The sequence below is a fragment of the Pinus tabuliformis genome, chromosome 9, assembly GCF_031772625.1.
Source record: "Pinus tabuliformis cultivar Carrire ecotype Pingquan chromosome 9, CPIR1, whole genome shotgun sequence".
Classification (NCBI taxonomy): Eukaryota; Viridiplantae; Streptophyta; class Pinopsida; order Pinales; family Pinaceae; genus Pinus; species Pinus tabuliformis.
In genome coordinates, this window is record NC_142307.1 from 1,891,764,182 (window position 1) to 1,891,782,610 (window position 18,429).

Sequence of the window (18,429 nt, forward strand, 5' to 3'; positions counted from 1 at the left end):
TGCAGAGTGGAGCATCCCCCAGGTAGAGATTTATGAGTCCCATAAAGTTCCCAACCGACTCTGGAGTGTCAGCGGAGTGGAACAACGCGCAGCTAAGGACTTTGGAGGCCAGTCAGGTTCCCAACAGAGTCTGGAAAGATCTGCAAGGCACACGCCACATCAAAGTCCGCTAGGTTGCGTGTCCAGAGTGAAACACCGGCTCAGGTAAAGACTTTAGAGGCCAGTCACGTTCCGAGCAGAGTCTGGGAGCTTCTGCAGAGTGGAACATGAGACGGCCCGTCAGGTTCCCAATCGAATCTGGGAGTCTGCAGAATGGAGCACGCGCCTAGATCAAGACTTTGAAAGGGCGCGTCAGATGCCAGCCGAGTCTAGGAGCGTTTGAAGAGTGGAACACCAGCGCAGGTCAGGACTTTGGAGGCCCGTCAAGTTCCCAAGCGAGTCTGGGGGTGTCTGCAGAGTTGAACACGAAGCCAGTTCAAGACTTTGGAGGACCGTCAAGTTCCGAATCGAGTTTGGGAAGATCAGCAAAGTGGAGCACCCTCACACGTCAAGATTTTGGAGGCCAGTCAGATTACCAACCAAGTTTATGAGAATATGCAGAGTGGAGCATCCATATAAGTCAAGACTTTAAAAGCCCGTGAAGTTCCCAAGCGAGTCTGGCAGCTTCTGCAGACTGCAACACTCAGATCTAAGACTTTGGAGACCGCTCAGGTTGCCAAACAAATCTGGAAACGTCTGCAAGGAGCGGGTCTGCTAAAAGGAGCACCCTCTCAGGTCAGGCCCTTGGAGGCCCGTCAAATTCCCAGTGGAGTATGGAAGCGTTTCCAGAGTGAAACACCCGTACACGTCTAGACTTTGAAGGCTCGTGAAGTTCCCAACCGAGTCCGGGAGCACCGGCATAAGTTAACACTTCGAAGGCTTCGCAAAATCGAAATCGCTCTGTTCGGCTCACAACAGGTCAACCTCATTTTTTCACAATAGTTTACTTTGAAGTGTTTCAGGGAGTGCAGATCACAAAATTTATTTGGTGAAGTTTCAAGATATTTTCTGTAACAATTTTTTCGAGGTACTTCAACTTCCCAATAAGGGAGAGGATGTTCAGGGCCGGCATAAACTTCATCTCTGCCCCGCGTCCACCGAAGTTCGCCAGGACAGACATAATAAAAACCCGGAATAATTGTTGACCCTGACTCCAGCATCAGTACTGAAATCTTCATATCTTGCAGAAAATATTGCCACATGAACGGAGTTCTTGAAACACCAATTTGATTCACCCTATTTTGGAGAGAAAATTGCCACATTGACCGAGACTGTTGTAATAGCCCCTTCGATTTGAGGAATTGTGTTCTCTGCTTGCGATTCCTGTTGGTTTAAAAATACTTTTAATCGATGATCTTCAATGCAATGGTAGATATGGCTGGCGAGGCTTTTCTTCATGTCAGGGCCGTGGAGATTTATGAAGACATCACACACATAGCTGTTGGTATTGCCCTGCGAGGGGAATGTGGACGAGGATGCGAAAGATGCAGCGTCTCGGGTGAAGTTAATGTGTGCCATTGGATGCAGAATAGCAAAGAAGCCGATCCAATATGTTTCTCACAGAGGCTGGGATTGCGTGCTCAGTGTCAATGTGTTTGTCTGTATGATCGATCATCGATCCCACGAGTGCAGGGTGCCTACAAGTTGGGCCTTGCTATTCTAATCTGTATAGCAAAACCTCACTGGTTAGCGAATCTATTGGAAATAAAATAGCACTGACATCTAAATGATCTGAGGAGCGCAGAGTGCCTACCAGCTGTGCCTTTTCGACGTTTGTCTATCATGACCTCAAGAGTTCTTATCGATTGAAACCAAAACAGCAGTGCTATCTGGTTTAATTACCGCACTCCGGTTGAAAAAGTCGGGATAGAAATAAATTTATTATTAAATTATTTTTAAATGAAGGTAGGAGAGATGCGTTGATCTTTTTACCTCAGTTATGATTGCATTGGTTGGGAGCTGGGACCCATTACTTTGAAGTTTGAACCGGTGCTGTCCACCGGCATTAGATATGATTCAGTTGGTTGAGAATCCAATTCATTATGGAAAACAGATGGCATCCACCGACACAAGAAGCAAGTGGGATTGTTCAAAGCATGTGACAGCCACCAACATAAGAAGCAAGTAGCAGTCGACGTCCATTAGTGGCAGGTGGCAACTGGGTCTTGTTATAAATTTAATCACGTGGGAGTCGACGTCGATCCCTGTCTTCAGAATTTCGTAGCGTTGCCGTGCCGCATTGAAAAGCAATTCATTTCTTTTGATGCCAATGGATCATTCGTTGCTTTAATGCGGAACAGTTGGCTTCTTTACTTTTTAAATTTTTTTATTAGACTATTCGTTCCATTGATTGCGACGAGACGTTATGTTGTCCAATTCTTAGTTGCCCTGGTGGGCGTCTACGCAGACAGATCGACAACAATAGTGGGCATCGATAGCTCTTGTGACAGACGCCATAATCAATCTTGGAGATTTTGCTATTGTTTTTATTTTTCAAGAAAACTAGTGTTTTTGAATGCCATTTTTTGTATTATAAGGTTAGAATCTTAATATTGCACCGATAAGCGTGCTTATTTCGGAAGATAGAAGGATTTCCTAATTTAGGTTTTGCGTTAAACATATTAAATAGATGGTCAGGATTTCATATTAAATAGATGGTCAGGATTTCATATTGAGAGGAATATTTTTCGTTATTATAAGAGATGAAAGGATGATATTCATGTAAAACTCTAATTTTACATGTATTTTTATCCTTCAATAACATGTTGAAATAATGTGGTTGTCGATTCATGACGAGTTGTTTGTTAAGATGGTGTGGCATCACTCCATTCTTCTAAGTGAGTGAGAGGAGTGGGCACTCCACTTACGAGGTTTCTTCATTCGTGTTTGTTTAGATGGTGTGGCATCACTTTTTCTATGTGGTTCATACATATTGGAGTGATCTGTGTTGATATAAAGTTATCTTAGTGTTCATGTTTTACATCAATACATAGCAATAGCAGTACATGGTAGAGTGATCCGCAACAAAGATAGGTATATATCATTGGAGTGATCTGCGTTGATACAAAGTTATATTAGTGTTCATGTTCTACATCAACACATAGCAATACATGGTAGAGCGATCCGCAACAAAGATAGGTTATATACTAGAGCAATTTTTAACAAAAATAGCATTAGGTTATATACTAGAGCAATTTGTAACAAAAATAGGTTTCATGCTAGAGCCATTTCTAGTAAAGATAGGTTATATGCTAAAGTGATATGACCAAGGTAAGGTAACATTATGGAATGATCTATATTGATACATGTTGGAGCAATTCATGGAGTGATCCATAATATCACTCCATAATGATACATGTTGGGGCAATCTAATAACTTATATTTACTAGAGCGATCCATAATGATACGCATTGGAGTGATTTGTAGCGGTTTCATATTTGTTCAAATTTGATTATAGTTTCATAGTTTCCCAAGTTCATTGCCATGCCAAAAGGTTTGTTTAGATTTGCAAGTTTGATTTCCTATCAGTTACCAAGGTATAAATTTTTCAGGCACTCATACCCATCGAATAATTTGTTTATGACAAATCTCTTTTTAAAATCGCCTTCACATGATCTTTTATATTTATTTATGCTCGTTATTTAAATTTTATTATTATATCTATTTTAATATTTTTTTAAATAGCAATATTTTGTTGATATAAGTTTTGTGTTTTACTTTATCAATTCTACCTTTACCATAAAGCAAAATCAAACAAAGCAAAATCATAAATATATGAGTTAGAGAACAAACATATTGAATCATGTTCGTTCATGTGAAACAAGCCAATAACTTAAGGAAATTATCTGTAGCCATTGTTTACATATTGAATTATGTTTGTTATTGTGAAACTAGCCAATGATTTAAGAAAATTATGTGTAATCATTGTGTATGTAATTCCAAAGCTTTTTCAAGCCATGTTGAATTATTTTACAAAAGTTCTCATTTAGTGTGATTAAACCCATTAGTTGTAATGTATTTTGAAGAGGAGAAATTGAGCTCAACTTTCAACTTGATGAGTTGGATTGAAAGAGGACCTTATAAATAATAAAAACAAATTTGAACCCACTTTTACTTTTAAATAGGGATTTGGGAGGTTTCTAATATTTCAAGCAATAACTGATGGATCTCTCTAGCCATCATCTCAAGAAAGGGTCAATAGTAGTCATGTTCATATTCAATTACAAATTTATGGAATTCGTGGGAGCCATGGTAACTGCCCATTTGAGATTTCCATTTCCAACTATGAAATAGATCAATTTTACAAAAATTAGGATTTATCATGAGCATACTAACACTGAACAAACTACATAAAAACTCTCAAAGTCAAACAAAAAATGGTTATGTCACTTTTATTATTTTTATTGAACAACTAAAGGAACATTCAATCTAATTACTCCATCCCCATAGGTGAGTTCTTTATATAGCATATAGATGGCCCATGGGTGAGCACATGGGTACCTTCAAGCTTGAGAGTTTAGGGTTGAGGGTGCATGGTGTGGGATTGCATGATGTGAGCTAGGACAGAGACAAGTTTTTTCTAGCATGCCCAAAGATCCATTCTAGGCATAGTGACTCTCATATTATGAACACAACTTGTGTTTATGCAATATGTGCTTATGTTCAAGTTTCATCTTGTGCCTAACTTCTTATAACTTCTCGAGATCAATTTGGAATTGCTTATATCTAAGATATAGAGTTATAAATGTATATGTAATAAAATTTTATTTCGCCCATCAAATTGATGACTTTAAAAATTAACTAAAAGTCAATGATGATGTCTAGATTTCAAAGTTGGCAATATTTGAAGGTTAAAAAGACAAATTACGAGTAGATACCAGTCAAATTTAACCACTGGCACGTACTACATAAGTTGTTATAATTTGATTGGCATAAATGGAGAAACAAACATATGCATGTATGGAAAAATCCCTTATTGTGTATGATGATTGTTTTGTTCACCTAAGTGGACAATTCATTTATTACTGTAATAGTAATAACATCATGAAATGGAATAACCATGATGGTTCTTGATGGGACTTAATGTATCTAAACTCCACTCACACCTACCCCCATAGCACAAAGACATGGTTTTCATATATTAGTGTATGCCAACTATCACAAAGACATATGTTTTTTATATATTAAGGTGTATACCAACTATCACAAAGACATGTCATTTTCATATATTAAGGTGTATATCAATAATCAATCAAAAATTACAATATCTGATTGGGTGATCACCCTCTCAAAATACAATTTGATTATTGCAAAAAAACAAATGCAATGTATTTATGACAAGATGTTTCTTACTACTAAATCTATATAACATTCAGAATTCCATTGTCCACATCTTTGGCTTGCCATCCAACTTATTATTTCTCAACTTGCCTTACTATGACAATTTTACCGTGATATATATGATGATTGTAGAGCTCTACATTATCACTCCAACTTTGAATCATTCCCTACATAAAGTGATTTTATGATGCCACAAGGCCATTTAATACATAATATAAAATCTCTAAATTGTTAAATCATACCCCACCTAAAGTGATTATATGATTAGACATTGTTGAATCATGCTCTAAATTGTTAAATCATACCCCACCTAAAGTGATTATATGATTAGACATTGTTGAATCATGCCCCACCTAGAGTGATTATATGATTAGACATTGGAGGCCATTTAATACCTAATATAAAAACTTATGGTTTCTGACCACTTTTATATAACTATGATTTTGAAATATAAAAGATTATCTATTAACCAATAAATAAGTTAGTTTGTGAAAACAAGAAGTGAGATTTCAAAATACCCGGAACAATGCCTATAGACACGAGCAAGCCAGTGAGATTTTAAAATATCGAGGACAATGCCCATACACACGAGCAAGGGATCTAACTTATGATTTTTAAAATAATTGAAAACTAATATGTTAGGGAATAATCTTAATTTTGTAAATAAAAGTTAAAATTATAAATATTTTGATCATGCCATGGAAACAATCACTTATGAAAGATGTTAATAAATAGATTAAACAATTGAAATGTGAATATATTAATAAATTTCTAATTTTACTACAAAATATAATATACTAAAAAAAAATTTTAATATAATTGAAATTTAATATTTAATAATTTTATAGTTTATGTTTAAATTTAAATTTAATTTTTAATATTGGATGTGTAGCCTATTAAATTAAAGACTTACACACATCAACATCGATCACCATTTATGCATATCTAGATTCTATATCAAGATTTAAAACAATATCACTCCATGGAGCAATAGATTTAAATGGGTTAATTTTTAAATTGATTATTTCATAGGCTTAAATCTTAGTATAGTTTGAATGCTTGAATTGATATATTTTGCATGTGTAAATTTGGTAGTGTGCTTAAATTTTCCAGATAGTTTTTGGAGACTCTGTTCATACTATTTAACATGCTAAGCTAGATCTGTCTCTTCAACTTGTCGTGACAATGAATCACACTAGCTGGTTCGAAACTCGTCGACAAATGATTTATCTTTATCTTGTGATTTTCGCCAAAGATCTCTTAAAGTTCAATTTTATTATAATTAAGTTAGATGATTTGTAAGTTCGATGTGTTTAGGTTTGATTTTGTGGTTTAACTACACCGAAGGCGTTTACATTGCGGGATTTGGCTGGGCAAACACTGTTCAGACCGGCAAATCCCAACATTTCATTTTCGTCGCGGTCGAGTAACAAGCTGACACGTGGAATTATGGACATCGTCGTTCCGCCGGTTTTTTGTAAAGTGATCCGTACCTTGTCATGGGGAATTTCCCACATGCGCTCGTCCCGGATCTAAGCTTACGCAACATAGACGGTGACGTTGTTGCAGTCGTCGAAGATTCGTGGATTTTCCAGGAAATCACCAAGGTGCTAAAACGCTGGAGCTCATTTCCTTACAGTCGGTTGCTAGCAATGTCAGAAGAGGTTGATTGACTTTTAGAAACAGACTGATGCAATGATTGTTCTTCGGATTCCTACGTGTGGTTTTTGTAATTACAATACTTTGAACGTTCTTATTCAGCGGTGAAAGATTTCTTAAATGCCAGAATCTGAACGCATTTAAGTTTATTTTCTTCTGTATTGTAGACTTAGGATGATTTTCCTGGGTCTATAGGTTTGAATTCTGTCCTGAATGTGGACGAGGCAAGGGAAGATGGACGAGGCCATGAGTTTTCTACCATATGAATTTTACAGATTATAATAATAATAATGACAATAGAGAGAAATCAAAGTCGCTAGATCGTGTCGAAGCATTGTTGAAGGAAATCAGAGAATGTAAAAGAAAAGGGGAGTTTGGTGTTGAATGTTAATCAACAACATTTTGTGTTGAAAATTCGGAGTGGTTTTGGTGTCATGAAGAGAGAGTGGGAGGATTGCAAGAGGAAGGCAGACGACAAAATAATTGGGAGTGATAGTTGAGGTGAATTGCAAACGAAATCGACTCAGTTTTCCAAGAAATGACTTTCGTTCGCAAAAAGAAGTGGCATTTAAATGGGAAAAATATTCAACATTAATGTCGATATATCAGCCTCCGTGATCTAGGTATATTTCTACATGTATATTGCTATCATTTCTGCGTCACTGGTTTACACTCTACTTTCTTATCCTTCGCGCTACTTCAGCATGACAAATCTCCTTCAATTATTGGTTTAAAGAATTTCCCGACCTTCGTTCCAAGATAAAGAACCAATCTGAACTTCATCTTTGAAAAAAAAATGGATGAATATTGAATATATGTACCTACCTATATTTTAATATATGACAAGGAAAAAATATTAATAAAATAACATAGGATAAGAAAAATAAAATTAAAATATATATATATATTATAAAAAGATTATTAACACAATTTAATTAAAATAATCAATTTTAATAATTAAAAATAATATTATTAATTAAAAAAAATTACAAATTCCATTATAAAATAAGATCTACCTATTATAATAAAAGAATTTATCATCTTTATATTAAAATTATAATTTAATATATTTTAATTTATATTAAAACACATTACATTAAATTAAATTAATAAATAAATTTAGTATAAAATAATAAAATATATATATATATATATATATATATATATATCGCCAAGATGTATGCCTTGAAAAGGGAAATATATAGGGGAAGAGAGAAGGGGGAGAACTATCCTAGAGCTGGGAGAGAGACTAGTGGGAAGTTGCTCATTTACAGTCAACTGAGTGCAGGACTTGAGGCTGGACCGTGGAGTCCTGAGGCCCAAGGCACCGACTGTAACTGGATATAATCCAGGTGTGAAACAGAGAAAGTGCTCAGGGGAGAGCCTCGACGTAATCGCCAGGCTCGAGGCTGGGAGGAGAGACTTTCCAGATGAAGCTGGGTTGATACATTTACAAGTTTAGAACAAATAAGTATTCTAGGTTGTAACTAAAGGATGGTATTACTTTACGAGAAGTTATTTGTTTCCAGGAATAGGATTAAACAGTAATATTCAGTGATAAATATGCATTAGCAAAACAGTAACAATCAGTGATAAATATGCATTAGTAAAATAATAATATCCAGTGAGAAATATGCATTAGCATTCAGTAATGTCGCACAATCAGCGATCATGAAATCTTCCTTACTTAGCATTTCTTTTCATAGAATGTTATATATATGTGTGGCAACATATAAATAATAAACAAACAATGAATCCCTTCTTTTACTAAAATCTGGACCAAGCAAAACATATATATACACACACACATATATATATACTTTGTCATATATAAACATTGACGAAATTCAAAACCATGCTGGAACCTCTCCGTTTCCATGTCGACTTATCTACCCTCTGCAAGCTAGAGACGGGCGAAAGAGGCTGTTTGGCAGAGATAAACCAAATCCTTAGATTCCGACAGAAAGTATAATGAAACCCTAAGGTGAATTCTTGTTTCGACCAAGGGCAAGTACCAATTCGTGGGATTACTGTAATAGTAAAAATCACACCATTGCAAGGAAAGAGTAGAACAACTCTCAGAGAGAATAACCTTTAGCAGAGGTGTGACAACAAATCGAAGTAGTTAAATAATTTCAAGCTAAATACATATTTCATAACCACATTACAAAATCATACACAATTCTTCCAACAAACAGATATCAGAATCAAACCCTTTAACAATATATGCGACTGTGCAAGAAATTATAAATGTCACAGAAATAAACCCATTTATATAATTTAATAAGCTTTAGAATTTAAGTAGCAGAGTTTTCTTCTCAAAATACCAAGTTAAGGCTGAGAGATTCTTCTCTGTCTCTCCAAGAGAGTTACGGACTTCAAAAGGAGTAATTACATTTAAAACCGACATTTACGAACCAGCGGCCTAGAAAAACTTAAAATGTAGTTCACTACTAAATTCCAGAGTGAGACATCTCTAAAACAGTCCTTCACATATTCATGTGCACTGTAATTTCAAGCTAGATATTTCAGCAGAACAAACGAGTAACATAATCCGCAATGGGTTAACCATGAGAAGCTGGGATGATGAGGTTCCAACTTGTATCAGTTTGCAGAGTTGTGAGAGCGCATAACCGCCAAAAACCCAAAAGATTAACCACAAAATCATCCCGATTGAATAGCAGCATACCTGCAAAAACCCATTAGAAAACATTATTAAATGGACGGGAAGACCTGTATCATATCTACAACACAACCATGAATTCATGGACAAAGCCAACCCTTACCTGAGTTCGACAGACCGCAACCGGGGGTCGTCTAGCTATATTTCATAAATCCCCACCAAGGTTAGAAGAATGTGTGGAAAAACAGAAATAGAAACAACTGTAAGAGCTTTTCACCGATAAGAACTTACCCTTTTCATGCCAATGAGGGAAATCGCCTCTCCTCGCAGCATCTGAAGGGTTGAATGCCAAACCTAGCTAGCAAGGGGATGTATTAACTCTATGCGCTGGAATAACTCCCAAATAAATACAGAGTATGACCTGGAGCAAAGAACTAATACCGCAGAAAGTAAGGGTTTAGGATTACCTCCCCGCGGAGGACAAACAGACGGAGCCATGGAGCATGGAGGCCGAGACAAAGAACCAACGGAGAAACCGGGAGCGAAATGTTGCAGAGTAGTCAAAACCCTCAACCCCGGATTGCAAATGAGTTGTGTTCTGGCGGGAAGCAGGGTGTTGGGTAGTTGGACGAGCCTGGAGCCCTCCTCACCGTCAGATAGCCCAAAATTGATCAACGGATGAGATCCATACCACCTGCCGTAGCCATAGCAGAGTGATGGACAACTGCCAACAGCATAGTCGCCTGAGATCAAGCCACGTGGAGTCATGTACAACCAACATTGGTTTCCAAGTTGGGTAATTGTCTGATTGCCTTGCGGAAGACTATACAAGCACTCACGGTATGGCAGAGCCAACTGTGGGCAGTAATGCCAAATTAAATTAGCAAGGCATGCCGTGGAATCTCGCCTTCCTCCGTATTTCTTTTTTTATGTATTATAGCTATTTTGATGTTACAAATGGTAGCAGAGGCTCAAGTTCGTACACTGAGACTCTTGGGGAAATTATATACATGTAAACATTGATGAATGTGATCTCTCTAATTTAACTAAGTGAATCTATATGTGAACACAGAGATCGCCTCCACACAAAAATGGGTAACATGAAGAGGATCCCAGGACCACCCAATTTGCCAGGAACAAACTTGTGAATGCTAATCCTGATATTTGGATTCAGCTGGGCGAGGAGTCTCGTCAAGCTAATGCAACCTTACTTGGAACTATGCAACAGCTTCGTGCAGAGATGACCAATTTAATAACAGACAACGAAAGACTTCGTCTAGAAGAGGAGAAAATCCTAAAAAGTCTATCCAATTAACAGAACCAATGACACCCAGACCCCAGTGCTAAAGATAAGGATAAGACCCCAACAGCTTAGCACAAAGAGGAAAATGTGGAGTTCACCGAAAAACATGGGGAAGATGAAGAAGGGCGCTTGGACAATGTCTCCAACTAACGCAAGACAAAGAGACAGAAATATGAATTGCAAGGAGAATTTAAAAATATTAAACCATCACTTTTTGAAGGAGAATCCAAGGAGGCAGTGGAAGCTTGGCTCATTGATATGAGCAAATATTTTCAGATTTACGAATACACAGATAAATTGAAAGCTCGATTGGAAGTTTATCAGCTAAGAGGTAAGGCTACTCTTTGGTGGGAAGAAATTAAATCAGTAAGAAAAATTGATGAGGAACAGGTTACATGGAATGAATTCCAAAAGCATTTTAAAGACAAGTATTTAACTGAACGTTACTATGACAAAAAAGCCAAGGAATTCCACGAGTTAAGATTGGGAACCTTAACCATGGACAAATATGTGGCCTGGTTTACTTCCCTACTGCTAAGATTCAACATTTTATTAGCAGCTTACCCAATTTTATGAAGGAGAAGCTTGAATTTGACTACCACAAAACGATGGACGATGCAGTGCGAAAAGCCCGCATCTGTTAGCAACAAATGAAACAGAAAAATGAAAGAGCTAAAGGAGGGTTAAACAAGAAAGTAAGAAGTATGATTTCAAACAGACATCCAAAACTTTCTAACATCAGAAATATACAGCAAAAGCCTTTTAGTAAATTCCCAGCAAGAAATCAACCCAAGACTGCTTATTCAAAACATAGACAGTCATAAGGGACTAATAAATTTAGTAATGATCAACAGTCAAAACCATCACTGCAATGCTGGGGATGCAGAGAAACACACTACTACAAAAATTGTCTACATAAGGCAAGAACGGAATAGCTGGCATACATGTAGGAAGCATCCACGGTCAAAGAAGTGGCAAGGAGCATGCCCATAATTAATGCTGCCCTAGATGATCACCAAGCAGAATATCAACCCACCATGATTGAATGTGAAGGTATGATCGCTAAGCAATCTGTTTCGATTTTGTTTGATCCCGATGCTAGCTTAAGTTATGTTAGTCTTAAAGTGGTAGAAAAGTGTCAACTGCAGAGCTGTAAATTCCCAAAACCATGGCTAGTTCAGTTAGCCACTGGGGCAAAAAGAAAGGTGGTTGCCAAAACAAAACAATGCCCCATAGTAATCTCGAGACAACCCATTCACGTGAACCTTAACATTCTTCCTTTGGGTTCATACGATATTTTAATCAGAATGGATTGGTTGGAGAAATGTTGGTCCTTGGTTGATTGCAAACAAAAAAATATCAGTTTTATTTCAGAATCAGGACAAAGAAAGGAACTTCAAGGAATCAAGACCAATACAAAGTTGTGCCCTATCACTGCTAGTCAGTTAGGAAAATGTATTAGGAAGGGTTGTCAAATATATGTTGTTCAAGTGGGATTTACCAACACCAAGAATAAAATGACCTCCTTGGATAATATTCCTGTCATTCAGGAATTTGCCAATGTATTTCTTGAATCCATCCCTGGATTACCACCCAAGCGGGATATTGACTTCACCATTAAATTGATTCCAGGTGCAACCCCGATATCCAAGGCCCCTTATCGCATGAGCATACCTGAGTTGACAGAACTCAAGATGCAGCTTCAAGAGCTTTTGGATAAAAAGTACATTCGCCCTAGTGTGTCCCCTTGGGGAGCCCCCGTACTATTTGTACGAAAGAAGGATGGAACGTTGAGGTTGTGTATCGATTATCGTCAGTTAAATAAGCTGACCATCAAAAAATAAGTATCCCTTGCCACGTATTGATGATTTATTCGATCAAGTGCAGGGAGCCAAAGTATTTTCAAAAATCAATTTAAGATCCGGTTATCATCAAATAAGGATAAAGGAGGAAGACATTTACAAAACTGCATTCCGAACCCGTTATGGTCATTATGAGTTCGTAGTGTTGCCATTTGGCCTTACAAATTCCCCAGCTACCTTTATGAGTTTGATGCACGGTATTTTCCAACCCTATCTTGATAAGTTTGTACTAATTTTTATTCGCGACCTTTTGATATACTCAAAAAATTAGGAAGAGCACAAAGAACATTTGAGAATTGTGCTACAAACTTTACAGGAGAACCAGTTATATGCCAAATTTAGCAAGTGTGACTTTTTCAAAGATCAGATCCAATACTTGGGTCACGTTATATCAGCAGAAGGAATAACGGTGGACCTGGAAAAGATCAAAACCATTATGGAATGGACCGCCCCAAAGAATGTTGTTGATATCAGATCCTTCCTGGGTTTGGCTGGGTACTACCGTCGGTTCATTGAAGGATTTTCAAAAATTGCCTTTCCTATGACCTCCTTATAGAAAAAGGGGCGCATCTTTCAATGGACAGCAGAGTGTCAGCAAAGTTTTGAAAGATTAAAACACCTACTTACCACTGCACCCATGCTAAAGGTAGCAGATCTGGAAAAGTCTTTTGTGGTTTGCACTGATGCAAGTAAAGAGGGTGTTGGTGGAGTGTTGACACAAGAAGGAAAAGTTATTGCTTACAAATCATGAAAATTGAAAGAATATGAACAACGATATTCACTTATGACCTTGAATTAACAGCGGTAGTGCATGCACTTAAAATGTGGTGACATTACCTATTGGGGAAGAAATTTTTGCTGCTAACAGATCACAACAACCTTACTAACTTCTTCAACCAGTCTAGCTTAAATGCTCGACAAGCCAGGTGGACGACATTCTTAAGTGAGTTCAATTTTGAGATGAAGCACCTTAAGGGGAAAGAAAATCGAGTGGCTGATGCATTGAGTAGGAAGGTACATTGTATTTATGAAGTTCAGATCAGCCAAGCACGCTCCAACATTCCAGAAATTATAAAGGAGGCATCAGTCAAAGATCCAGAATACACTTTTCTTTGGTAGCAAACAAAGGAAGCTCTGTTAAAAGGGGAAAATTAGATTTCAAAATAAATCTTGATAACCTCCTTACCTTTAAAAACATAATTTATATTCCTAACTAGAGCTCTGTTAAACAACTAATAATGGATGAGTTTCATTAGAAACCATGTGTGGGCCACCCAGGTTACCAGAAACTTTTAACAGCCATCAAGAAAGGGTATTTTTGGCCCGGATTAAGGAAGGATGTTACTAAATACTTGTCCAAATGTTTGGAGTGTCAATTGGTGAAGGCGGAACATCAGCATCCCGCTGGTTTGTTACAACCACTGCCCATTCCGGAATGGAAATGGGAGACCATATCATTGGACTTCATCACTGGTCTACCCCGCACCAAGAAGCAACATGACTCGATCATGGTTGTAGTAGAAAAATTGAGTAAAACCGCACACTTCATACCTGTGAAGTCCACTTACAAAACGGTGGAAATCACAAACATATTTATGAAGGAAATTTTTCGCCTGCATGGAATACCCAAGGTGGTAATTTTAGACCGGGATGTGAAATTTACATCCACATTCTGGAAAACCCTCTTTTTAGGATTGGGCACCCAGATCCAGTTTAGTACAGCTTACCATCCCCAAACGGACGGATAAATTGAATGAGTGAATCAAGTGCTAGAAGACATGTTACATATGTTTTTGATGCAAAAGCCACATAAGTGGGAGGATTACCTCCACCTCATGGAATTTGCATACAACAATGGACATCATGAATCACTAGGTATGAGCCCCTTTGAGGTGTTATATGGAAGAAAGTGCAAAGTGCCCGTGGACTGGAATAACCCTGTTAATAAGCTGGCACTGGGTCCCGACATGCTAGCAGAGATGGAGGAAGTTGTCAAGAAGGTTCGACAAAATCTAAGGGCTGCCCAGGATAGGCAGAAAATGTATGCAGATAAAAAGAGGACATACAAAGAATTTCAACCGGGAGATCACGTATATCTGAGAGTAAAGCCCTAAAAAGGTTCCTTATAATGGAGGGGTTGTGATAAGTTAGCACCCCGGTACTATGGACCTTTTCAAGTCTTGGAACGAATTGGACCAGTAGCCTATAAGCTTGCATTACCAAGCCACATTCGGGTCCACAACGTTTTTCATGTTTTGTTGTTAAAAAAATATGTGTACAACCCACAACATATAATAAATTGGGAAAATATTCAGGTAATAAGCTAAGAGAATATATGTTGTTTGTTTTTTATTTGTTTAAGAGAATTATGACTGTGAATTATGTATTTTCAGGTCGAACCGGAAGGAGAGTTTCTGGCAGAACCTCTTCGTATTCTCGATTGGAGAGAAACCACCTTGCAGAAGCGAGTCATCACCCAAGTTAAAGTGTAGTGGAAGCACTTTGGCCCGGATGAGGCCACCTGGGAAGAAGAGGGATTTATGCGGGAAGCTTATCCGACGTTGTTTTCTTGAATTAAAAAGAACACCAGGGATGATGTTCCTCACATGGTGGGGGGGGGGGGGGGGAGAAGATGTAACACCCCAGGCTCCAGGAAAGATTTACTGTGGTTATTAAACTCAGTTTTATGATTTACTGCATTTATTTTACATTGTGACATTGACTGAGGTTGGAAAGCCAGATAACAAGTTGTTACCTAATTATGATTAATTAGGAATTTAGACATGTTAATAAAATATAACTGTTTGCCTTAATTAAAAGAAACAGTTAACAAAGAAACAATTACACCCCTACCCTGAAAAGGGAAATATAGAGGGGAAGAGAGAAGGGGGAGAACTATCCTAGAGCTGGGAGAGAGAGACCAGTGGGAAGTTGCTCATTTACAGTCAACTGAGTGCAGGACTTGAGGCTAGACCGTGGAGTCCTAAGGCCCAAGGCACCGACTGTAACAGGATATAATCCCAGTGTGAAACAGAGAAAGCGCTCGGAGGAGAGCCTGGACGTAATCGCCAGGCTCGAGGCTCAGAGGAGACACTTTCCAGATGAAGCTGGGTTGATACATTTACAAGTTTAGAACATATAAGTATTCTAGGTTATAACTAAAGGATGGTATTAATTTACGAGAAGTTATTTGTTTCCAGGAATAGGATTAAACAATAATATTCAGTGATAAATATGCATTAGCAAAACGGTAACAATCAGTGATAAATATGCATTAATAAAACAATAATATCAAGTGAGAAAGATGCATTAGCATTGAGTAATGTCACACAATCAATGATCATGAAATCTTCCTTACTTAGCATTTATTTTCATAAAATGTTATATATATGTGCGGAAAAGTATAAATAATAAACAGACAATGAATCCCTTCTTTTACTAAACTCTGGACCAAGAAAAACACACACACACACACACACACATATACTCTGTCATACATAAACACTGACGAAATTCAGAACCATGCTGGAACCTCTCCATTTCCATGTCGGTTTATCTACCCTCTATAAGCTAGAGACAAGCAAAAGAGGTTGTTTGGCAGAGATAAACCAAATCCTTAGATTCTGACAAAAATTATAATGAAACCCTAAGGTGAATTCTTGTTTCGACCAAGGGCAAGTACCAATTCGTGGGATTACTGAATAGTAAAAATCGCACCATTATAAGGAAAGAGTATAACGACTCTCAGAGAGAATAACCTTTAGCAAAGGTGTGAAAACAGATCGAAGTAGTTAAAGAATTTCAAGCTAAATACATATTTAATAACCACATTACGAAATCATACACAATTCTTCCAACAAACAGATATCGGAATCAGACACTTTAACAATATATGCGACTGTGTAAGAAATTATAAATGACACAGAAATAAACCCATTTATATAATTTAATAAGCTTCATAATTTAAGTAGCAGAGTTTTCTTCTCAAAAGACCAAATTAAGGCTGAGAGATTCTTCTTTGTCTCTCCAAGAGAGGTATGGACTTGAAAAGGAGTAATTACATTTAAAACTGGCATTTACGAACCAAAGACCTAGAAAAAATTAAAATGCAGTTCACTACTAAATTCTAGAGTGAGACATCTCTAAAACAATCCTTCACATATTCATGCGCACTGTAATTTCAAGCTAGATATTTCACCAGAACAAACGAGTAACATAATTCACAATGGGTTAACCATGAGAAGCCGGGATGATGAGGTTCCAACTTGTATCAGTTTGCAGAGTTGTGAGAGTGCATAACCGCCGAAAACCCAAAAGATTAACCACAAAAGCATCCTGATTGAATAACAACATACCTGCAAAAACCCATTGGAAAACATTATTAAACGGACAGGAAGACCTGTATCATATCTACAACACAACCATGAATTCGTGGACAAAGCCAGCCCTTACCTGAGTTCGGTAGACCACAACCGGGGGCCATCCAGCTGTATTTCATAAATCCCCACCAGGGTTAGAAGAATGTGTGGAAAAACAGAAATAGAAACAATTGTAAGAGCTTTTCATCGATAAGAACTTACCCTTTTCATGCCAATGAGGGAAATCGCCTCTCCTCACAGCATCCGAAGGGTTGAATGCCAAACCTGGCCAGCAAGGGGATGTATTAACTCTATGTGCTGGAATAACTCCCAAATAAATACAGAGTATGACCCGGAACAAAGAACTGATACCGTAGAAAGTAAGGGTTCGGGATTACCTCCCCGCGGAGGATGAACAGATAGAGCCATGGAGCATGGAGGCTGAGACAAAGAACCAGCGGAGAAACCGGGAGCGAAATGTTGCAGAGCAGTCAAAACCCTCAACCCCGGATTGCAAATGAGCTGCGTTCCGGCAGGAAGCAGGGTGTTGGGTAGTTGGACAAGCCTGGAGCCCTCCTCACCATCGGATAGCCTAAAACTGATCAACGGACGAGATCCATACCACCTGTCACAGCCAGAGCAGAGCAATGGACAACTGCCAACAACATAGTCACCTGAGATCAAGCCGCGTGGAGTCATGTACAACCAACATTGATTTCCAAGTTGGGTAATAGTCTGATTGCCTCGTGGAAGGCCATACGAGCACTCATAGTATGGCAGAGCCAACTGTGGGCAGTAATGCCGAATTAAATTAACAAGACATGCCTTGGAATCTCGCCCACCTCTGTGGCATATATATAGATATATATTACTTATAGTTTAAATTAACACGTAAATAAATAGATAATAATATATATGTATATATATAGTTTGATGTTACGGCATATGAGGAAATCACCATAATCTCCCATAAAGGAACAAATTGCAAAGTTACCACAATCCACTTGTGGCATTGTATCTTTTCCTGCGCCGTGCTATTCTTTTGTTGACACGTACAATTAAAATTTAAAGTTATTTGAAGTGTTTTAAAAAAGTATTTGAACGCTAATGGGTTTAATCTATTTGAAGTTTTTTTTATAGTTTATTTTTTAATGATGATTATTATCTTTATTTAAATTATGGTGAATTTGTAATAAGTTCTTAATATATATATATATATATATAGAGTTGTGGGTAAAATGTTTA